This window comes from Fistularia commersonii, chromosome 2 (assembly GCF_037954325.1).
Source record: "Fistularia commersonii isolate RoL2024-O1a breed Wild chromosome 2, RoL_Fcom_v1.0, whole genome shotgun sequence".
In the NCBI taxonomy this organism is placed as follows: domain Eukaryota; kingdom Metazoa; phylum Chordata; class Actinopteri; order Syngnathiformes; family Fistulariidae; genus Fistularia; species Fistularia commersonii.
In genome coordinates this window covers 12,447,679-12,472,994 of record NC_141285.1, presented here as the reverse complement: position 1 = coordinate 12,472,994, position 25,316 = coordinate 12,447,679, and the positions used below count along the sequence as shown (strand labels likewise).

Sequence of the window (25,316 nt, the reverse complement as noted above, 5' to 3'; positions counted from 1 at the left end):
ACGGCAAATATAGTTGCTGAAATAGTTGCTCTCAAATACGGCAACTTCCAGGGGAGTATTAGCAGCCACCTCTCCAACCTGCCAGTGCAGCATCAGGTCAGATCCCCATAGAACGGATGGTGTGTGTGTGCCACAGGAGTGAAAATGTCCCAAGTTTTCAGGCAAAAGATCAGTTGTTAACATTTCAGTGGAGGACTGGATTGAAGAGGTGTTATGGTCTCTCTCAGCCCATCGAGTTTCTCTTTTAGAACAGGCCTTGTTTGTGTAGGATTTTTGAATGGGGAAGCTAAGAGGGAAGTAAAGTTCAGTCCATCAGCCGATAGAAATCACCCTGAGAAGATATTTGCTATTTTAAAAGAGAATTTCCATTGTTCAAAATCTCTTAACACCCTGTACCACCAGTTTTATCCTCTCTGACAACAGGAGAGTGAATCCGTTAGGGAATATTCACATATTTTGATGGAGCTCATGGAGAAAATTAAGGATAGAGATGACAACCTGCATAATGATGACCATGTACTGCATGACCAGTTTATTGAAGCCCTACGTGATCACAAACTGCAAGGTGATTTATTAGATGCAATTTCATCTAATGGGTCCCTGACCTTATGCAGTATATGCGGTGAGAGGTCCTGGAGTGACTGAATAGGCTCTCCTAGCCACCTCCAGCACGGGCTTACTTGCGTCACTCTTATGAGGTAGATACCACGGCTGTCACTGTCAGCCCTGTGTCAGAGCTCTCTGAGCTCAAAGAATGTTTTCGTAAGCAACAGTCACAGCTCAATGTTATCTTAAGTCAGCTGGGACAGCCACGTGCTGACCCGAGTCCCCCCCAACGCCCATCTGGCCATCGACCTCAACCCTACCGTTGTCAGGCAGATGGAAAACTCATCCGCATGCACTTTAATAGAGCAGGTCACATAGCCAGAGTATGCAGGGCTGTCCTGCCAGCAGAACCAGGGCCCGTGCCTCATAGTGGACCAGCCAACAGAGGGCCGGATGTGGGTGTAGCCAGTAGTGATAACAACACACTCAGTCATCTTCAGATGGCAAAGTTGGCAGCAGTTGAACAGAGATGGGCTTCTCAGCTGGCAGCCTTTGACTTCGAGTTGAAATACTGTCCTGGAACTGCTAATAGAAATGCGGACACCCTTTCCCATCAGATTCCTGAGCCACCCCCTCAGTCCATCACAGGTAGTGTCCTCTGCTATAACCATCCTCCCAGAAGTGACCACCACTGTAAACAAGTTAGGACAGTAGTGCCTGACAGCCATGACCTGGGCAGTTGATGCGATCCCTGTCCGCCAGCCAGCCGATCCGCAAGGGCTACAGGCCAAGGATCCCATGACGGCGAGCTTTCTTACATTACTGGAGGCGAGTTCAACAACCAACTTGACAGGAAGGAGCTAGAGAGTCAATGGTATGTCAATGGCACCACATAAGGGAACATGAAGGCGTCCTGTACCGGGAAGTGCAAATACCACGAGCACGAGATGTGACGCAGCTGCTGTTACTACCAAACACACTGTGCAAAGAGGTCTTGACCAGTCTGCATAATGATCATGGTCCTCCAGAGGTCGAAAGAACAACAGAATTAGTGCGGCAAAGGTGCCACTGGCCAAAGATGCGCCATGACATTAAGCATCGGTGTAAATAGTGTGAGTGTTGTCTCATAGCCAGAGGGGTAGTTCCAACTGTGCATACCTTCTTTGGACATCTCTTGGCCTCCAGATCCCCAGAAATCATCACCCTTGATTTCACCATAATGGATAAAGCAAGTGATGGATACGAGAATGTTCTCATTATAACCAACATCTTTTCCAAGTTCATACAAGCCTATCCCACCATGAACCAGTGAGCAGAGACAGTGGTCAAGATCCTCACTGAAAAGTAGTTTTACTCATTTGGAGACCTGAAACAGATTAATTCTGACCAGGGGTAAGCTTCAGAGGCGGGATTATTGAAACGGCTGTGTAGACTGTATGGGATACAAAGAAGTAGGACCACCCTGTACCATCCACAGGGAAATTGGCAGTGTAAATACTTTAATAGAATACTTCATGACCTCCTGTGCACTCTTTCACCTGACCAGAAGAGAAAGTGGCCTAAAGCACTCTCACACCATATTTTTGCTGACAGTACCACTGTGCACCAGTCCACCAACCTTTGCCCCTACGAGTCACTGTTTGGCCAAAAGCTTCAACTTCCAGTGGACTTTTGATAGGCCTAGTGAGTGAAGACCCGATAACTGTTCCCCTGGAAGATATTGTCACAGCACATGCAGATCATTTGGCTGAAGTTTATTCTAGTGCCAAGAGTCACTTTGAAGCCGCTGCAGCATCCTGAAAATGACATAGCTCCCCCCTATCAGTCCTTCCAGCCGGCACAAGAGTATACAGGAAAGGCCACCCCTTGGGCCGACATAAGATACAAGACCAGGAGTCAGGGATGTATAAGATGGTGAAATGCTATGATGATAGAGGGCCAGTGTACCGCATTACTCCAGAAGATGTATTGGGCCCTGATAAGAACATCCACCGCTCCAAGCTGAAAGTAATACCTGCCCAAGTGGAGCAACCTACAGAGATGCCCTTGGGGTTGTCCGCATGTAACCAGAGGAATGAGAAGGAGAAACTTGCAAGTGATGAGGACGAGGCGGAGGAGACTCTGTGGCTACAACGAGTACCCAGCGGCCAAACGGTGCTACTGCCCCATCATACAGAACCGCAAGATGAGATCGAGGACCAGATGCCAATTCCCACAAGTCGTTCAAGCGCAGAGGTCATCCAAGAGGATCAGTTGCCACCCACAAATGAAGATGTTGTTGCCCAGGCCCCCCAACATGGAACCAGAACCAGCATTGAGTCCAAGCGGCTCCCTTGGAGACTCAAGACAAGCACGAGCAGGCCAGCATTCAAACTGTCAACCCAACATAAAGTTCAATATTTTTAGTTTCTCCTAGTCAGTATTTCGGACCATGGATTTACCTGCCACCGGGATGGTGCCCTTTAAAAGAAGGGGGGAATATGTGACGGGAAACAATGGCCCTTTAATTTTTAGGTAGTCTGGTGGTCATGCGGCATGACGTGACACCGGTAGCTCACAGTGCAGGATACCCAGGATACCTTTTTTTTTTTAAGATGGTTTTCAGGTGGCAAAACACTGAAAAGCTAGCTCCTATAGAACTTAGCTGTGGTTTACATATAGTATAAAAAGCGGATAAAAAAATAATGTATTGAGTCTTGTATGCTGTATACATGCCACAATTCCATGCCACAATTACACTAGTCATGTTTTTCTGTGATGCACAGGATTATTGGCTGTTAAAGACTATGTAAATAACTAACAGCGTTGATTTTTTTTTTTAACCATTGAATCTCATTAATCTTTGACAAGGGCCTTTTGAGAAGTGATCAATACTATGTTCAGCATGCATCACATATTCTCAGACAAGCCTGACAAAGCTATGTCTCAATTCCCATAACCATGTAATGCTCCTTGTTTCTTTTGCCCCTTTGTTAGCCTTATTCATTTATTTAATTTTATTCTCCAAATCTTATATAAGCCTGTCTTACCTCCCTACTTGAGGTAAGCAGACTCCAAGGACTTGAAGTAGTCTGGAATTGCAGTCCAGTTAGATATTGCCAGGCAGCATCCAGGGGTTAATGCACTGTGATGTCTCTGGGTGCATGGCACCCATATGGTTGAATGCACATAACGTTAAAACGTAGTGAGGCTAAACTCTGCCTCTCCAATGCACAAGCAATTGGCCTTCTCGCATGAAAACACAAAGGGGTATACAGTTGTGAGTAAACAACAAAGAAGACATCAAGGATATGCGTTATTATTGTTGTATTGGTGCTTGGAATCCTCTCAGACTCTTGCAACTGTAATATCTGAGCAATGAACTTGTTGAGGATGATGTGGCCATGAAATGTCAGGTGGTTGAGAGTGTTAGCTGGCAAACAACCTCCAGCAAGCCTAACACCAGATTGATTCCTGTGGCTCAGCCCCATCTGGCTTTATGCTGACCATGTTAGTGGACAACTGCCAATGCCTCATGGCGATATAAGTGTCTCATTTATGATAGTACAGAATGTCTTTTCTTTTAACGAATCAACTTTTTCCTTTTAAATACACTGTATGTCAGCATTGCCAAAATAATCTGCCAGGAGGGTGTCAGCTATTTACCTCACAAACCAGAGCAGGTTATAAGTGCTCTATAACAGCATGTGCAGGTTAGTCAAATTGCTTGTTAGATTAGCTCGCTTATAATGAATCACATTTTTATTGTATTTCAATATTTGACATGAAAGAATATAATTTCAAGTTTGTTGATGAATTAATCAAAGTACTTGAGTTTGAACTTCAATTTTTTTTTTTTTTTCCCCATCATTCTACAACACAGAGCAATATATTGTTACAAAGAACACATTTGTATCTTTCTTCAACATGACCTGTCTTACCTACCTTTTGTCACACAGCTGTAAGATTTACCTTGACATTGTCTTTCTGGACACCAGTTTATAATTTGCATCAGCTTAATCAATGTGCAGCACCTCTTGTAACCCCTTATGCTCTACCTCAGAGAAGAGGGTGGTCTACAGTCCATAGCAATTCATATCGCAAGCAAAGTGGCACCATCTGCAGTTACCATCTGCAGCAAAGTTAATATTACTGACCTGCTAGCTAGCTCCAGCATGTTTTGTGTTGCGGTTTTAACAAAAGGTGGAGGTGGTTCAGTGATGTGCCCAACCCTTACCGTATTAAATATAAATAAAAGCCTTCTTGTTTATGTCTCCATCAGGAAGTTTCTTATATTCGACTATTCCTTAAACGTTTGTGTCTTGTGTAGCTCAGTGGTAGCACGCATACTTCGCATGTATGAGATCCTGGGTTCAATCCCTGGCATCAACACTGTAAGTTGTTTTGGTTTAAAGCGTCTGCCAAATTACTGTAATGTAATCGTCTCATCTGCCTTTTCCATCATGCTACCACACTGCGTCAGTATAATCTGAACAACTGGAGCTCATGCACTAAGAAATGTTTCGTGGTGCAAATTGAAGCGCAAGTAACATGTTGATTTTTTTAAAAGTCATGTTGTCTGTCGTTAACAAATTGAAATTAACAGTTCAAAGTCCCACCCCAAATATACATAGATGCTACTCATGGTAAGCATGAATCAGGTGATATTATTGATATTTGTTAAGCTTTCTTATGATGTGAGTGTTAAATGATCACAATGTGATTTAAAAGTGTGTACCTGCAAATTTTATAGTAAATGAGCTGAATCAATACATTCAAGAATCAGTCACACTCAAGAAGCTCTCTACAAGTTAGTTTACTTTATCCACTGGTAGAGCAATTATGTTGAGCAAGCAGAAAGGTGCATAAGCTCATAGTTACTACATGAACTTGCAATATCTTTAGCTTTGATGCTCAAGTTGAGGAGGAGCAGTGGAAATTTTCTTCTGAAAGCATTTTTTATAACACTTTCTCTCTGTCCTTTCACCTGTCTGTATGTCTCTTTCTGTCAGAGGAGAGAGACAGAAGGCCGCCCAAAATGAGCTTGGATTTTTCAGAAGTCTGAAAAAGTCCCAGAAGTCCCTCTGCTCTCCCCCCGCTGCTTTCTCATGGAGGGGTGTTGAGTTTCTTTAAATAATTGGAGACTTTGGTCTGGACCAAGTCCATCTGAAAGTGTTGTAAAGTGTCGTATTGGATTGGCTCGATAAGAAAAAAATTTGACTTGATATGACTCAAAAATCTGATCCACTGAGAAGGACAGCTACATGGTTTTGTGTAATTTAGAGAAAGACAATTTATCTGAACCCAATAGACAGAAAATGTCGTATTTCTCAAGTTGGAAAGTTATTTTCTATGTTGGGGTAATCAACCTCACACATTTTAACAAATTATGAAGTTTCATGCTGATAGCCTTAATGAGCGTTGCCACGTGTTCTGAGCCACCCCATAATGAAATTTGCCCAAGGCAAAACAGACTGGAGAGACTTGGCAGAACATTGAGCCATATGGTGGAAACAGCCGTGATTTCCATGGCAGGTGGCTGGATGCTGCAGTTGGGTAAAAGCCTCAGTCACCCTGGGCTATGGCCTTGATGCAGAGTGCTGGAGAGGGACTCTCTAGAAAGTAGCACATAAAACATGATTGTTACATTACATTGAGGTTTTGTCCAAAAAGGTGATTTGTTCAACAAGCTTGTCAGTCTCACAAAGCATCTCTCTGCAGCAGATGAGGTAGAGTTATATTGAAGAATTTTCTGTACAGTGTTAGTCAGCAATGAAGATATCACAACATATCATTAATTTTTAAAACTGCAATGATAGATCTGGACTGCTGTGAGTTTTTATTTTGTTGTCAAACGGGCTGCGAGTCAAACTGCTTAGAAGAGGGGACTCTGAAATGACTCAATTTGTGCTGTAAGCTTCTCTCAATCAATTAAAAACCATAAAAAAATTTTCAACATCTTTTTCTCATCACAACTGGACTTGATTTTGAAAAGATCTACCATGACCTGGATGACTGCAAACCTCCACAGACATAAAAAGCTTCAAACTATTTGTTTATTTTGAACTTTTTGATTACCACTCAACCCTAGTCCTGTGCATACTTCATGGGAAAATAGCAGAACTGGCCTCTTCTTATGCATGAGTATCTTTTAAGATTTTTAGTGTTCAATGAAATTGTTTTCCCTCGATGAGAGGCATCACAAGATCGCACAAATAAATGTGCATTTTGGTTGGATGTTTATTTTGCATATTGTTGTCATGTCAGCTTTTGTATCTTTATTGGCTTCAGCAGAGTAGATGACATTTAATAAGTTTATGTACAGTTAGGCCCAGAAATATTTGGACAGTGATGCAATCTTCATGATTTGGGCTCTGCATGCCACCAAATTGGATTTGAAATGAAACAACTACAACGGAATTGAAGTGCAAACTTTAAGGTTTAATTCAAAGAGTTCAACAAAAATATACTATTAAAGATGTAGGAATTGCAGCTTTTTTTATACAAACGCTCCTCATTTCAGGGGCTCAAAAGTAATTGGACAAATAAACATAACCCTAAGTGAAATGTTACTTTTTTAATATTTTGTTGAGAATCCTTTGCAGGCAATGGCAGCCTGAAGTCTGGAACCCATGAACATAACCAAATGTTGGGTTTCCTCCTCTGTGATACTTTACCAGGCCTTTACTGCAGCTGTCTTCAGTTGTTGCTTGTTAAAAAAAAAAAAAAAAACAATAAAATAAAATAACAAAACTTGTGTCACTGTCCAAATATTTCTGGGCCTAACTGTATGTACTTTGTCATTCCTTCATATTTAAAATGTTAGCCTCCCAGACTTAAATATTATTGATTGTCATATATACTGTATTCTAGTTTTTTTGCCTTGAGATCTAAAGATCATATGACCTTAAGATCATATGTTTGAAGATCCCTTTTCTGTATACCATCCACACATTAACTTCCATCTATCTCTCTGTTACTGCTTAAACTACACTTGGGATTGCGGGGGATGCTGGACTGTTTCCCAGCTGTCATTGAGCAAGAGGTGTGTTACACCCTGGGCAAGTCGCCAGTCAATCACTGGGCCACATATAAAAACAAACAACCATTCACTCTCTCAAGAGCAATCCTCCCAATCTTTTTCCACTTAACCTGCTGCATGTTTTTGGACTGTGGGAGGAAACTCGGGAACATGCGTCCGCAAGTCCTTTGACACAACCACTAGGACGATCAAAGAACTGTGGCCTTGGTGCCAAGTGCACATACGGACACCTTTATGCCTGAATGTGGTGTTTGTCATGCTCAATCTGGAATGAGCACAGAAGTCCAATTACAAACCACCACTCAGTTTCAGACCTCGAGGTCTGTTCCTCCCAATCACGCCCTTCCAAGTCGGAATGTTGTTCCCCATATGAGTATTGAAGTCTCCCAGTAGAACAAGGGAGTCCCCAGTAGGAGCACTCTCTAGCAGCCCAGGTCAAGGGGTCTAGGGACCCCAAGAAGGGTGGGTAAACTAAACTGCTGTTGGATGCAAAGCCGCAAACAACAGTCAGAACCCATCCCCCCACCTGAAGGCGGAGGCAGGCTACCTTCTCATCTACTGGGTTGAACACCAACGTGCAGGCGCTGAGTCAGGGGGCAATCAATATGCCCACACCTGCCCGGTGCCTCTCACCTTGGCTAACTCCAGAGTAAAAAAAAAAAAAAAAAGGAGTCCTGCCTCTCTCAAGAGCCTGGTTCCAGACCCGACGCTGTGCGTTGAGGTGAGTTCAACTATATCTAGTCAGAATCTGTCAGCCTCACGCACTGGCTCGGGCTCATTCCCCCCCAGAGAGGGGAAGCCCATGCATCAGAAGTTACAATTTTTACATTTAATACATACATGCCAGTGTGTCTTAAGGCATAATTCTTAGTCATCTAAATGCTTTTTTTTTCCCTCATTGGTCTGGGTCACAGATACATTTATTCAGGGTGTGCTGTCTGTGGGTCAAATTTGCAGGGATCACTGAAAGTAAAATAAGTTTCAAAGAATTGTTAATTGTTGAACCTGTTTTATAATAAATACATCGACCGATATAGATGAAGAATTGTGTGAGCTATCAGAGTGCAATATTTCAAAAAAACAAGTGGAGTCTGAATTGGTCCCAGTGGATAATAAATCACTTGTGTCAAGAATTATCTGGTCAGAAGTATTTTAATCTTAGAGATAAGTCAAAGAAAACTCACTTGAGTAATTTACATCGAATTAAAACATTGAGATCCCCTTAGAAATACAACAGTGGCACATAAAGATGATTCTTGTTGAAATCTTTTTGCAGCTAGTGGACTTGAATTTCTTCCTTTGAAGATGTTTCACCTCTCATCCAAGTGGCTTCTTAACTTCAGAAGAACTGAGATCCTACACAGACACAGAAAGATAACATTTCTTTAATAATCATACATAGATTTAATTTTTTTAAACAAAAATCGATGAAACCAGCTGTTTCCATTTGCTTGGGAAGTTCAATGATTTGGACTCCCAAACAAAAAAAAAATCCTATCCATGTTGTATGAGTCACTCTGATGGTTGTGAATACCCACTAATCAATTTGTGGCTCTGACAGGATTGACAGCAACTAGACAAAAGAGCTGTTGTACTGTCAATACTTCTCACGGCGTTGCTGCTTTGTGTTACCTAGTCTTGTGGACTACATGTATCTATTCCTGTGGTATGACTCTTGCAGCTTCCAGCAGAATGCAAAACAGAACAACTATGCAGACGCAAGCTACAAAGTAGATGTATTTGTTACCTCTTGAAGGCTAAAGGCTCAAAATGCAATATCATCTTTTTATGCTACCCCTCTGTCTTTGCTGTTTTCTCTACTGATACAGCCTGATCTTGATCATATTCCCATAGCCTTGACTTCTGTCAAGGTAACTGGCCACACTCCCCTTCATCACTCAGGGTTGTTGAGAGGCGAGAGACAGCTGGACACCCCATTACGAAATGACCTTGGTCTTATGTCAGTCGGGCCAAAGCAAAACTAAAACAGCAACACCTCGACGTGAATAATTTTCCTTCCATAGGTCAGCATCTTTGCCTAGAAAGAAAAAGTTGTAGAAGTTTTTTTCAGACTTAAAAATCTCAAGGGTGATGCAAAGGGAGTGAAGGTTGCAATATAAAGCAGCCTTATTTAGACAAACCTTCCAGAAGTAACTATTGTCAATGTAATTATTGAAGTGAATTGATTTGCTTAGGCAGACAAAATGATTTAGGAATAGATTGGCAATAGGGAAATTGTATTTCACTTTACTTCCCCTTCCAGGGCTGAATTACACTGCATATGCATTTATCCTCTTACTACCCGTGAAGCAGGCCTGCGTTTCACCAATCCTGTATGGTGAGAGCTATGTACTCTTAAATTGTGTTTAGAGAAATGTTTCAACCTTTGAAATAGCACCGTTGCAGTATGTTTGATACTCTCAAATTATGTAATGTTATAATTGAACAGTTTTAACGCAGTTTCCATGTAGATAGTTGGTTGATACAAACATTCGTGTTTGTTTCTGCACTGTTCAGGATACCTCAGTGTGATCTTCCCCACTGCTTGAGGGCATGAAACAAAACAAGTTTATTTCCCCTTAGAGGGTGGTTTCTGAAAAGACCACTGTTGACAGAAAACACTTGCATCTATAGACGTAATGCATACTGTGAAAATATCTTATAATAAACTGGTATTGCACAACCAACAAAACACCCGATAAGTCTTATGTCTTTGAGGTACGTTTAAGGGCACTCTTCATTTGTTGACATCCATCCATCCATTATCTACCACTTTCCTGCACTTAGAGTTGCGGGAATGAAAGTGGGAGAGATGGAGCACACCCTGTACTGGTCTCCACTCGATCGCAGGGCCACAAATGGAGACTAACCATTCGCTGTCTCACTTACATATCTGGGCAATTTTTCCAAATTCCAGATTTTTCCAATTTATTGAGATTAGCCTCATGCATATTTTGCTGCTTAGTGACGTTTATTGTTTTCTAAAATGTTCAATTGTCTGTTTCTCCAAAATTTAACCAAAACTGTACAATACCACATGGGCTGAAGACGGTCATCCTTTTTTTCGTTCATGTTTAAACACTCATTGTAGCATCGGTGACCTTGCCCAGCACAGCCAGCACATCACAGAGGTGATGCTGGGATTCAGTCAAACTTCTGTATCCTGAAGCCATTTGTTCACCGAAGCACATTTTTTAACATGCAATGATGCTGCTCAATGTGCTGTGTTCTCTCACCACAGGGCAATACACTTACTAACACACACACACACACACACACACACACACACACACACACACACACACACATACACACACTCACAGGCTGCCTGCAAATGTCTGTTGAGGGATTGTTGTACATGTGGACATGTAAACTCCCCCCACCCCCACCCCCAAAAAAAACTGAATTTCAGAGAATGCAAAGGTGTAGAGAAAAAAAAAAAAAAACTTTTTGCCTTTCTTCATTCTTCTTGTGATGATGTGCTGTGGGACTTTGTTTGGATTCATGATGCATTTCATGTTCATCTCACAATACATGAAAGAACTGGTTCTGACAAACAGACCACATTTCTAGTGTCACAGTATAGGAAGGATGAATGAGCAATTGAACAATTTGATGTCACTGTTTTGACTTTAAATCCAAAGAATTGATGTGCAAAAGTTGTACACTGAAGTGCATCTTGAAAAGCTGAGACTAGATTTTTTTAAACAATTATTTTAATTGTTTGAAAGGAAAATAAGTATGAACAATATAAAAACTACACATAAAATCTTCTTGAATTCATTTTTTTCCGCCTTTTCCCATTTTCTTATGTATAATGATCAATTAGGAACTGCAAGCAATGCAAATATTTACATTATGTATACATTATTTTTGAAAATGTAATTTGGAGTTCTTTTAATAAAAGAAAATCTGATAGTTCATATCGTCATTTTTAATATTGTTATTCAGTGGATTCTATAGATAGCCCTATAAATCAGGAACTTTTGAAAAGTGGGTCACTCTTAGTCTACGCCTTCCTTTGCATGTTCTTTAGTTTCCTTGTGCTTTAGCATTGTTTGCTTTTTATCCCAGTCTCTATTACCCTGTTGTCTCTTGAGTTTCTAAAGGCTATAAAAAATTAAAATTAAAAGAAAACAAAAAAAGCAAAAAAATTCCCCACTATTCCCATCATGAACTATTTAATCACGCGATACTTTGATGGACTGCCAGCCATCTCTGAACGTACTTAACAATCTTATTCTACTCCCGCCAAAGCTGCAATATTGAACGTGGTCACTGGAGGCATCGGTTTGCAGCAGAATGTGTTGGCGAAGCCTAACTTCCTCCATGCCTGGAATTTTTGCATTTCCTAAGCCTATATGTGATTCTTTATCCCATTAACAAAGAACCATGATGATTTTGTCATTGACATCAAGGACATGAATCAAATTCAGATATGTCGATTATACTTTTCATTGATGCCTTCTTTCTTGACTACAATACTTCTTGATTTTATTGACTTGAGGGTCATTTACAGTGTATTTATAACTCTTGCTCTTGCATATGGAGTGACATTGTAATAATAACTGTCCAAAAATCCAGTTTCCATCATTGGATTTGCAGTTTTCCTTTATGTTCATGAGAAAAAGGGACAAAGTTGACATGTTTGCATGTTCTGGGATAATTTGTTTCTCAATATATGGCCACTGGCTGATATAGTCTTCAGTCTTAAATAGAAGCTTGAAAGCTTCAGTGTACTGTAGACAGCAATTATTCCCATGATGTGGTCTAGACTGCAGCAATGATTTATATGTACTTGTTTCCAAGTGTAAAGATAAATAGATATCACTCAAATTTTTGCAACCATCTGACTGTCTTTCTTAACTACAGTGGGGTAAAAAAGTGTTCAGTCAGCCACCAATTGTGCACGTTCTCCCACTTAAAAAGGCAATAGAGGCCTGTAATTTTCATCATAGGTACACTTCAACTTTGAGAGACAGAATGCGAAAAAAATCCAGAGAATTACATTGTCTGATTTTTAAAGAACCCCCATGCTTCACAGTAGGAATGGTGTTATTGAGATGCAGCTCAGCATTCTTTCTCCTCCAAACACGAAAAGTTGAGTTTTTATTTATTCTATTTTGGTTTTATCTGACCATAGGGCATTCTCCCAATCCTCAAATGCTCTCTAGCAAACTTCAGACGGGCCTAGCCATGTACTGTCCTAAGCAGGGGGACACATCTGGCACTGCAGGATTTGAGTCCCTGGCGGCGTATCGTGTTACTTATGGTAGCCTTTGTTACTTGGGTCCTAGCTCTCTGCAGGTCATTCACTAGGTCCCCCCGTGTGGTTCTGGGATATTTGCTCACCATTCTTGTGATCATTTTGACCCCACGGGGTGAGATCTTGCCTGGAGCCCCAGATCGAGGGAGATTATTAGTGGTCTTGTATGTCTTCCATTTTCTAATAATTGCTCGTGGACAGGTGTCTTTTATTCTGATAACCAGTTCAACAGCTGTCATTAATACAGGTAACGTATGGAGGACTAAGGCACCTCTTACAAAAGAAGTTACAGGTCTGTGAGAGGCAGAAGTCTTGGTTGTTTGTAGCTGATCAATTACTTATTTTCCACCATAATTTGTAAATAAAATATTTTAAAAAAAACAGACAATGTGATCTTCTGGATTTTTTTTTCATATTCTGTCTCTCAAAGGGGAAGTGTACCTATGATAAACATTACAGGCCGCGATCATCTTTTTAAGTGGGAGAACCTGCACAATTGGTGGCTGACCAATTTTGCAGTATTTTGCAGTAGGGCAAAAATACTTTTTTGCCCTACTGTATGCCTTTCTCCAAATATGCCTGGTATGCATAGTCTGACTTAGAATCGAGTGTCTCTCATTAGGTGTCCTTATAGCATTTATCCAGTTTTTAAATCATACTTTAAGTTGAGCTGAAATTTAGGTTAAATATCTTTTGTCTTGGCAGATGACAAAGGGTAAGAAATTGTCTACCCTGATGTGTTCACTCACTATCAAGGAATCAATCAGAGTCTGACATAACGTGAATCTTTGTGTTAGGAGTTTGGAAGACAAGAGCATCTCTGCCCAAAAGTCCTCTTGAGACACACGAGCGATGTAATTAGCACACAAATTATTTCTGTGCAATGGCATGCCTCAATGCCTTCTGACTTTGCTCTTGTTTGAAAAAAAGTCTCCATGACTGTGGCTCAAATTAGACAATTACCAAATTCTACTTCCTTCCAATCAGACATGGTATCTCTTGCTCTGTTTAAAAAGGAGTGGATAGCAGCATTTGCTGCTCCTTTTCAGTTCTTAGTTGAGGTTTGTGCTTGCAACCTTGACAAGGTTAATTCCAAATTGGTAGGCTTGTTAAGATGCTTAGAGCAAAGATTTTGCATCTGCACATTTAAATAGTGGCCTATAAAGACAGAGAGCAACTATGAATCAGTGCTGGACAACTGTTCATGCAAGTTACTGGTTGGATCATACATAATAACCCAGTCATTACTATCAGAAAATATGTTAGCTTTGAAGCATTTGATGTTTCTAATAACAGGAAAGTGGCATTTGAAAAGTATCCCGCATTTTTAATGGCTGTAAAGGTAAGTAAGTAAATATACATTAATATCAAAATGCTTCTCTTTTGATGAGGATTTTGATGATGATCCCACCTCCCATCTCCCCCAGGCTTACATTATTATCCTCTGGATTTACTCAGTAGAAATGGATTGGGCTTTTCAGATTAGTATTCAGCACATTACACTCCCTCTTCTCTGTAATGCTGTTGTGATTCTGTAATGGGCTGAGAGCAAATGAGAGCCTTGCAGCTAAAAGTGTGCTGTTAAGTATGCGTATTCATATAGTGTTTGTTTGCTTGAGTGCATTGAGAGAGTATTCACATGCATATTTGAATCTGTTGAGTATTTGTGTATTTGTTTTTCATTGTTTGTATTTTCCATTTTTGGAGGTTCCAGCAGAATTTCCTGCCTCTTGCTGTGTCTTTTCTTTTCATTTCTGAGATCAGAAGTGGTTGCATACCTTCTTCTTTGTGTACATCAGATGAATGACTGCTATCTACATATTTAGAAGAAACACACTACTCCTGCCAGGGTCATCATATTCTTAAAAATATTCTAGAGAAGTGATTTTTAATATCAGCTTAGAAAAAAAAAAAGGTCTCCAATGGTGTTAGAAAATTACCTTTCTTCAGAAACATCTGAAGATTCTCTTTTGGTCATCATATTTTTTAAAGCCCATCTGGCTTTTTATATTGTGTGTGTGTGTGTGTGTGCGTGTGTGTGTGTGTCATGGTGAACATCTCAGTGATGAAAATTTCTTTTTGATAACCTGTATACTACAATGATACCAGATCTAAAACTCATTACTTTGATGTGTAAATATCTTAGACGGCAATGGAAGAAGACCTGATCCAAATTCTGTTTCTGTGTTTTTTGTGTCACAGTTAATGTGTCCCACCGTAAGTTCCAAGTGCTAGCAGCCAAATGTAATGTAATTTTGAGATGAAGTTGAAATTAAATGTTGAAATCATTGAGTTTACTGGTCACATGACTGCTTTAAACATGCATATGTGGCTTAAGGGATCCAATAAATTTAGTGATGTTAAATGATGTTACCTTTTTTAAAAGGATGCTAAAAAAGAGACAACACATGGTGTGCATAGTGCTTATAATATCAAAATAAAATTGGTCGAAAAGCTTTGTCACATATTCGCACCACAGTAGGTAAGAATTGTACAAAAACTTTTGCAAAACTGTTCATGAACTGATTGTGATTGTTGATAATTGTTCATATGAAAATCAGTGGACCGAAAATATCACCATGTCTGGTGCCCTCCTGACTGGATTACATTACAAATGCTATAATGTACGATCAATATTTACCACACAATTATTGATTAGAGAAAAATACTTGCCCAATTTATTCTTTCTTAATATCGCATAGCATAAAACCTATGACAGACTAAATACACTGTATATACAATTATTAGGCAAGTGATTATTTTGATCATATCATCATTTTATCCATAATTCCAAACTTCAAGCTATATAAACTTGAATGCTTATTGGATTAATTGCATATCAGGTGTAACAACGGAGGGTGTGGCCTAAAAAGCTCAACACCCAATATGAAGGTGTGCATAATTATTAGGCCGATTCTTCTCCACAGGAAAAATGGGCCAAAAAAGAGATTTAACTGACTCTGAAAGGTCAAAAATTGTAAAAAGTCTTTCAGACGGATGCAACACTCGTGAAATATCTAAAATATTGGGGCTTGATCACAGAACCATCAAACATTTTGTTGCAAATAGTCAACAGGGTAGCAAGAAACCTGTCAAGAAGAAATACAAATTGACCGCCAAAGATTTGAGAAGAATCAAACATGAAGCTTCCAGGACCCCATTATCCTCCAGTACTGCCATATTCCACAACTTCAACCTACCTGGAACGTCAGGAAGTATGAGGTGTTCTGTTCTCAGAGACATGACCAAGGTAAGAAAGCCTGAAATCCGACACGTCTGAACAAGACACATAAGTTGAAACAACAAGAATGGGGCAAGAAATATCTGAAGACAGATTTTTCAAAGGCTTTGTGGACTAGTGGGATGAGTGACTCTTGACGTACCAGATGGATGGGGCCGTGGCTGGATCAGTAACGGACACAGAGCTCCACTTCGACTTTGGCAGGTATTATTAAAGATGAGCTAGTTGGATCTTTTTGGGTTGAAAATTGACTCAAAATCAACTCTCAGACCTACTGCTAATTTTTAGAAGACATTTTCTTCAGGCAGTGGTACAGGAATAAGTCTGCATCTTTCAAGAAGGGTTTGATTTTTATGCAAGACAACGCTCCATCCCATCCATCAAAGTGCTCCACTGAGTGGCTGGCCAGTAAAGGCCTTAAAGATGAAAAACTAATAACATGGCCCCCTTCTTAACCTGACTTAAACCCAATTGAGAACTTTTGGCTCCTTCTTAAACAGGAAATTTATAATGAAGGTAAACCGTTCACCACCTGAACAGTGTCTGGGAGGATATGGTCGCAACTGCACAAAAAGTTGATCCAGATCAAGAAACTGACTGACTCTGTGAATGGAACGCCTGTGACTGTTCTCGAAAGGAAGGTTGACTATATTGATCAATGAGCGTTTGTTTTTTTTGTTTTTTTTTCCCCCAAATGTTAATTTGTAAGTTTTGAGTTTGGTTATCATTCTCACTTTAACAGGTGAAAATAAACAAGTGAGATGGGGAAAATCTTTGTTTTTCATTCAGTTGCATAATAATTCTGCACACTAATAGTTACCTAATGACCTGTGTAAACACAGATATTCTCCTAAGAAAACCAAAACTACTACTTAAATCTTCAGATGTGGGCGTTTGCTAACATTTTGGATTGACCTAGAGCACTGTAGTTGTATAATAACAACATTAAAACTCAAATATACAACTTGTCAAATAATTGTGCATAATTGTGTATTCCAGTCAAACCTATGATTTCCCTACCAGATCAGTTTAGGTTGGGGTCAACAATGACTGCCAGATATGCTGATAACAAACTGAGTATGTGTGAAACTTAGGCTGCTATGGGTTGAAGTTGGAAAGGAGAAAGGCATGTGCATATGCAGAGAGAAGAGTAACAGCAAGTCTCGGACTGATCAAAGGAACTTTGAATGTTTAGACCACAGCGGGACAAGCTGTGACAGTTGGTTTACATTAAGCAGAAGAGAAACATGGATGTACTGTGTTCTAGGAGATTAAGTGAAATATCAGCACGGCTCGAAGCCGAGAGCAGGATTTTAGTTGTTCTATGGTTGCATGGATTGGAAGCAAAATGGTATAGGAGTTATCTGGAGGAGTTTGTTAGAGATATTTAGGGCATGTTGGTGCAGGCAACAGGGATGATGAAGAAGTGATGGGTAGGTGTGGTATCCAGGATAAAAATGCAAATGGTGACAGACTTAGCAAAAAAGATGGAAATGGCTGTAGTGAATACTTTCAATCAGAAGTGGTTTGAGCATTGGATAACTTATACAGTCATGGCCAAACGTTTTGACAATGACATAACCGTAGAAACATCTGGCAAACACCTAAAAACCCTGAAGGAACAGACTTTGTGAAAGTGTCATTCTCAAAACTTTTGGCCATGACTGTAATACCGGAGATAGGAGAACGAAGGTGAACTACATGTGAACTGAAAGGGATCAGTGCCAACAGAGAAGTGAGGTGATGGTATATCCAGATAGCATAGAATAGTGGTGTGTAGGATGACTGGTGGCAAGATGGAGGTGGGACTGCATCAGGGATCAACTCAAAGCCCCTTCTTGTTCTCTTGTGATAAACAGGCTAACAGATGAGGGTAGACAGGAGTCACTATGTACAATTATGTTTCTAGATGACATTGTGATCTGCGGTGAGAACAGGTGGGGGAAAATCTAGAGTTGGAGGTATGCCCTTGAAAGAAGATGAAGGAAGTTTAGCTGGATCAAAACAGAAAACATGTGTGAATAAAAAGGACCCATGTTTAACGGTGAGGCTACAGGGAGTAGAGATAAAGAAGGTGGAGGGTTTCAAATGTCTTCAGTCAACAGTCCAGAGAATGGAGTGTGCGGTAGTGAAGAAACTGTGCAAGCAGATTGTGAAGGGTGGAGAGCAGTTTCTGGTGTGACATGCAATAAGAGTATCAGTGCACCCTTTGTACAACATAGTGGTGGTACCACTGGTATCGTATGCTTTAGAGACACTGTGCTTTAGTGGCACTGAGGAAAAGACAGGAAGCAGAGATGAAAACATAGAGGCTCTCTTTAGGAGTGACAGGGCTGACACAGATTAAGAATGAGTCTGCCAAAGGGATAGCAAATGCTAGATGTTTTGGAGATAAAGTCAGGGAGGCCAGACTGAGATTGTTTGGCTATGTACAGAGGAGGGATAGTGAAAAGTTTGGCAGAAAGATGCTGAAGTTGTCACTGCCAGGCAGAGGCCTAGAGGAGATGTCTTGATGCCGTAAAAGGGGACATGAAGTTGGTTATTGTGAGAGAAAAGGATACAGAGAACAGTTAGATGGAGGCATATGATTCCGAGAAGCAAGCAGCTGACAGGAAAAGAAGAGGATTATAAACAGAGGGTTCCTAGTTTGATTCTGTTTGGGGCTGTCCTTCATGGGGTTTTCATGTTTTTCTAGCATCACAGGGTACTTTTGCTTGACTAAAAGGGGCCACAGAGCATCACCGCTAATTAAAAGCATATTTTGATCATTTCAAGATGTTAAATTCCTAGACATTAGAGATGACATGACTGTAAATGTCTTGACTTATTTTTTATATATTTATTTTTCTTTTATAAGCCACAAATTTTAGAGATGACAAATTATGTAACATAATCTTAGTTATACTGGGTCAAAAATCCAAGGCCCTTATTGAAAACATGCCATGTAGATGCATACTTGGCCAAAGCAGCCTACTGCCATCTCCATGCCCAATTGTACTCTAATTTTCAATTGCTGATCAATACATTGTGCAATAGACAAAGTAGTCCTCAGGGATCATTGACTGAAGCCGCTAACTGTCTATAGTTATTGCGTAAGAGTATTGAGGATTAAGGATTTAATCATACATTACCTCAAAGATAAATATCATTAATGGCCATAAAACTTTCAAATGACTGCAAAAAGTACAACACCAAGTACATTTATTTGACTTGTACAACACCATACTTGATGATCCAGCCCTACCTTTAATCAGCAACAGCCTGTCTGCATTGAAAACAATGTTCAAATCTCATTTGAAAATGAATATTAGTGACTGCCTGCAACAATTCATACTATGGCTGGAGGAGGACAAGGTCAGCAACATGATAGGTTGTTTCACAATTTCCAAAGGATGTGGTAGCATTTTAAAATTGATGGAATTTTAACATGACGAAAGGAGGAAGGATAAACTAGAAATATGTGTGATTGTCTATTACGTCTAGTGAAAAGCTGATCTGCTGGCTTGTAGTCATTTAATCATTTTGAGGGAGATTGTTTTTGATGGGTAAAAAATAGAATAAACCTCTGTTCTGTAATTAATGTTGTTGAAAGGAAATAAAAGCATGAAGAACCATCTCCATCTTGACCTTGCTAATCACACTCCTTAATCTAGAAGTATTTCTTAATTGGAAGTTAGTTAAGCTGAGCTCAGGCAGTTAATGACTCCATCTAATGGTTGGTGTTTGAAATTGCATTTCACTTATAATTAAGAGGATCTGTCCTATTAAAAATTCCTTGGGGGCATTCTTCTGCCATTCAAATCCAAATTTCATTCAAACAACCATTTTCAATTGACAATAGATTACAATCATTGGCCTTAAAATAAGAATTCAACTGAATGTCATCTGCATGACAATTACAGGATGGGCCAATAAAATGACTAACAAGCTGCCCTGGAAGCCTTGTTATTAAAGAGATACCACTCAAGAACTAACCCAGAGGATTGGATAACATCTGTCCATTGGTGTTATATAAACCAGTTAATTTTGGTCCAGGAAAAATCCACTAATTAGTTTATCTTACATAGAATGATGAGTTGACCATTCATATCAAACACGTTACACCAATAAGAGATTGCGTCCCATCATCTTTTGCCATCTTGATATAATTTTTTCACTTTCAGAGGAGCAGCTTCAGTGTTGTCTAATTATGGAACCCCAATTAAAGGGCATCTTGATATAATTTTTGACCTTCAGAAGAACAGCCTGAGCATTGTCTAATTATGGAAGCCCAATTAAAGGACATCATACATAACACATTTCCATTTTTTTCCAAGCAGATGAGCAGAAGGTTTGGAATTACTTTTTTTTTTCAGAAGAGGTTGGGCTACAGGATGTCTGAAATTTAGAGGTATGTGACAGCTCAAAGAAAAAGACTTACCATTTTTGAATTGGTACAGCTTATTTGATGAAGTACTCAAGAAACAAGGATTGGGGAAAGTTCTCAAAAGAGTTGAATGAAAACCTTAAAGGGGTTAATGTTGCATTTCACAATTAAGGGCAAACACATGTTGCAAAAAGGAGTTTGTGGACAAAATTATTCTTTCTCTTCTTCACCCCTTCCCACCAACTATTTCAAAATAGAATCTTAAAATAAAATAAATCAGAATTGAGTTAGTGTTGTTTGTTGTTAGAGTATTGACCCCAGAGTCTGAAACATGTTTATATTTTAAATACTTTAAGTTATACTTTGCGGCTTCATGTTGCATAACATTGCAACGTCTCACCTTCATCGATAACCTGTAAGGCAAAGACAATTATGTGTACATTTTCTAAGAAAGAAATCTTTGTAACATTCATATTGTGTGTAGAAAGGGGCTTAATATTTATTGAGTATTCTGAATTGTGTGAAAATCATATAATAAAAGATTTTTTCAGAGTAATGCTGGAGATCAGAAACTCTTCTCTCTGTCATAGTGTAAGAGGCTTAAGTCTGCTTCATGACGCTTGCATCCTATCTTTTTAATGGTCTGCCAAACCGTAACTTCTGTATCATTTTAATAGGCTGCCAGGAGAAACCAAGTGAGTTCTGATGAGATGAAATCAAGTGTCAGTCAGTGAGCCTTGCCAGATGTCTTCAGACACCACACTGGATGGCTTTAATGTCCAATTTTATTTATAGCAGATCTAGCCCTTAAAAATCTACAGGTGATGCTTCTGAAACATCAGACTTTATCTAGAGCGGTGAACTTCCTCTGAACCTGAGAGAACATGGCATAGTAAGCTCCTTCTTACTGAGGGCTGACAACAGGAATTTCTAGTTGTGTGCAGAAGGTGGTTGTTAGTATTAGTCCCCCCCTGAAAAAAAAGACATGTGGAAGAAGTGGATGCAGGGAATAGGGTTGTGAGAGGAGAAGGGGCAGAGAATAGGGTTAGATGGAGGTGGTGACCCCTGAAGGGAAGAGCTGAAAAGAAAAGAAGTGTTTTAAGACACAGTCATTGCTAGGGATTGTCATGGGTGAAACAAGACTGGTGGCAATATGCAGGACAAATTCCCTTGTACAGCCCCATTTTGTACTTTTCATCATTAATTATTATGAGACTGTGATATCACTCTTGATTGTATATTAGTAGGGGGTAACTGAAAAGACTTTTCTCTTTATTACACAACTTTTTGGTGATAACCAGGTGCATGCAGCAAATGACTTTCAGAGTTGTATTATTCAGCATTAAAAATGAATATAAAAATGAACTGGAAAAAAAAAAAAAAAAATTGTTTGCCTCTTAAATTGAACTATTTAGTATTCATGTCAAATGGTGATTGATATTTTTTTTGTATCTCCCCCCCCAAATATTCCATAAATTAGTACTTCAACCTAATTTTCTGCACTATAGATGACTTAAGTGTTCTTTTTCCCTATTCAACTGGATGTTCTTTCTTTTTTTGTATAATTGACTGATAAAAGTATTACATCAACAGGTTAATGATGTCAGAGAATGAAATAATGGCACTTAAAGTCAAAGCTTCCTCTGCATTTATGTCATAGTTATTTCTTTTTTTTTTTTTTTTTTTTTCAGTAGCCTGCCATGTCTGTTTAGTGTGTGGTGTCATGATGTGAAGCTGACAGCCAGTGTTCTCCCCTGGGTGCAGGCTAATTTGAAATACAGCGATAGAACAGCACATGCCAGATTAGTGTCAGAGCGTAGTGACTGATGAAGAGTCTCCTGGACCCACGATCCCGTGCTAGCATTATTATACAACTTATTCCTCATTGAGGCTCTTTCTTGCCTAGTAATACAGTTAATCAATGGTTTGATCCTATATACTCTGCACCATTTATATTGGTTTGCCGAAATATGCTCTAAACAATAATAAAGACTTTTACAATGTGAGGTATAACTGCATGCTTGGTATTGAATATATGTGACACTAATATAGCTTGAATGGTCTCTATCAAAATGTTTATTATATTAGAATTTTCTGAATCATACATATTATATTGGTCCTTAAGGATGTTTGCTTGGTGCTGTGGTTTTAAGTGTGCATGGGATGCATTGACCTGCTCCTGCGAGGGGATGAAGGGTATAGTTGACGTGTGACGTATCAGCAAGTAGGATAAGCCCTGTGTGTGTTGGTCTTGGGCTGTGGTCACAACAGTTGTCTTTTGTATTTAGGCCTATTCGGGCAAAATCGTCTGGCACTTGTCTTGATACACCAATTTTACAATACTTTGACATACTATTGACTATATAATTTTATGTCAATGGGAAATCTTTAAATCTGGGAGGAGAAGAGGAAATATTGGAAGCTGTTGGAACATTAGCTCCATCTGCTTGGTGAAAATTGGTGTAAATAACCCCCCCCCCCCCAAAACAAAACAAACAAAAAAAAAAAAAAAAACATATCTTTGCTTCTGCATATGTAAACTATATGATACTGAACAAGGTCTTATCTGTATGCAATAGCTCCCAATTGGAGATTTAAGAATCCTTTTTTGAATCCTTCTCTTTTTGGACATAAGACTGGGTGAGTTGGCTTCTATCCATGTTTCTATTCAGCATCATGATTCAAGGGTATTATGGTGCCAGCCACTTGCTCTGCTTTGTTTGACTAAAGGATCGGAGGACATTTAAGAGAGACAAACGAGATCGCCCAGATTCCCAGGCGAAAACAACTGTACTTTTGAACTTGCAATTTCATCTTGAATATGTCACATGTGAGTGAGACTCAGGCTGCTATGTGTTATCAGCGAAGGTCACTTAAAGCACAAAGGCTGTTTTTTTGCTAAGGCCTTCCGTTCAAGACTAAGCGATTGTAGACCGTATTCGAAAAATATTCCATATACTAATCTAATGTGGTGAATCCAGGTGTTAAGTCACGCATATGTAAAGTGGATAATTGTCAAAATGTCAAAACTTAATTCTCAGGATGTCCTTCCTTGTCAAGGAGGCGGGTACGTGTTTGATTTATTCATCAAAGAAAGACATCATCCTACTTTAAAATATGACATGTTGGAGTCAATGTGCATAGCAACCAAGCTGTGTGCTTTTGGTAGAACTTAGTAGGGGCAATGCCAGTCATTGTCGCATAATGTACACTAAATCATATTTCACAGCATACATGATATGTGAAGGGCTTCAAGCAACAATTTCTGCTGTATTTTATATGCAGAGACTTGCATTTACATGACATTAAGTAAAGACAATGATTTCGAAAGAAGACAAGGCTTCCTTCTTTATATCACGCACTGCACTAATAATTCTGAATTGGCCTCTATTACCTAAAACTGCATCACAAACCAATAGGGTATTTGTATCAGTCAGCTTAAATCACATCATGCAAGAACCGGAGTTGTAACCGTGTCGGAGGAATGAGAACAGCACCATTGCTTTTTAAAGATGTACAAACAAAATGCTATTCTTTGAATTATTTAAGCCTAACCAATTTGCTTTAAGATAAAAATTGAAAAGTACCATAACTGCATTCACTCAATAATTGTTTTTTTTTCCTATTTGCCCATAATACTTAAACATGTGTTATTAAATGTGTAAGTTAGAACTATTACAAAAATGGAAAAACAAGTTCTCAGTCTCCTATGAAATTTTCATTTTTTGGCAATTCAGATAATTCATGAGATTTTGATCAAATAATCATTTTGCTGAATATTATGTAGGTAAGGGAAAAAAGACAACAGTTTGCCAGCAATTTTTCTTCTTGAAATGAAAAACTATAATTTGCCTCATTGACTAATGTATAATCCAGTCTTGGTGAAACAACTTAGAAGAGCCAGTTGCTTGCTTTTCAGCAGACAAGCATTAGTAGCCAAATAGAAAATTTAGCTGCGGCCTGGGCTGACCCTTGAATTGTCTGAATGATTTTTGTTGAAATGCCTTCAGAGCTTAAAGTCTATCACTGATCAGACTGAGGCCATGTGGTTCCTAAGTCAACATCATTGTCGACAAAATGTCATATGTATTTTATGTATGCGGCTTAATTTTTAGCTTTTAAAAATCCCGGCTTGCTTGTCCTTTTCTGTTTTGCTAATTGAATACTATTAATGCCCCTGACAATGTATTTGCTTACTTTAACCAAGTTTTATTGCAATTCTCACAGTGCTTTGTCTCATTTATGCCTTGACATGTCTAAATCTGAGCGAACCACATCACTAATACTAAAATATTACAAACCCTGAAACTTCCTGTGCACTGAGCCCCAAATTTTGTAACTTCCTTACCATACTTCTGTCGTAAACACAATACATTTTCCATTATGTAGGGGAATTAGCTCTGGAGTGTAAGCATAGGGATGTGGATAGAGTTATGGGAATGACCCTCAACTATTGGCTCTATTTGTTATGTGGTCCCTGAGCTTAGGAGAGCGGATGGGTGAGTTTATTGGAGAGGTAGAGGTCTCTCATTTTCACTGATAGGAAGCTTAGACATGGGGAGAATGGGGGGAAAAAAAAGAGAAGTGAAATCCAGTCAGCTTCAATTATGGTCTCTTGTAGTTTTCCCAGACGTGCAGTATAGTGACTTTAAGGGGGGATCGATGAGGTGACAAATTGTTGTGGACAGCAACCCCTTTTATGTTATGTTGCTGCATCCATGGTTGGATGCTACTTTAAGTGTGTGTGTGTGTGTGTGTGTGTGTGTGAGACAACATTGATGCTAATTTGTATTTATTTCAAGAAAACATTCAAATGTGCCCCTTAAAGTTGTGTGTACTATTCAAATTATTATTCAAATATTCACCTTATCCCAAG

At 39.3% G+C, this 25,316-nt stretch overlaps 1 protein-coding gene across 10 annotated transcripts in view; it reads left to right on the top strand.

The window, feature by feature from the left end:
- LOC147236387 (neurexin-1a) overlaps positions 1-25,316 on the top strand; it is a 242,998-nt gene that overhangs the window by 64,320 nt on the left and 153,362 nt on the right. The window lies entirely within an intron of this gene.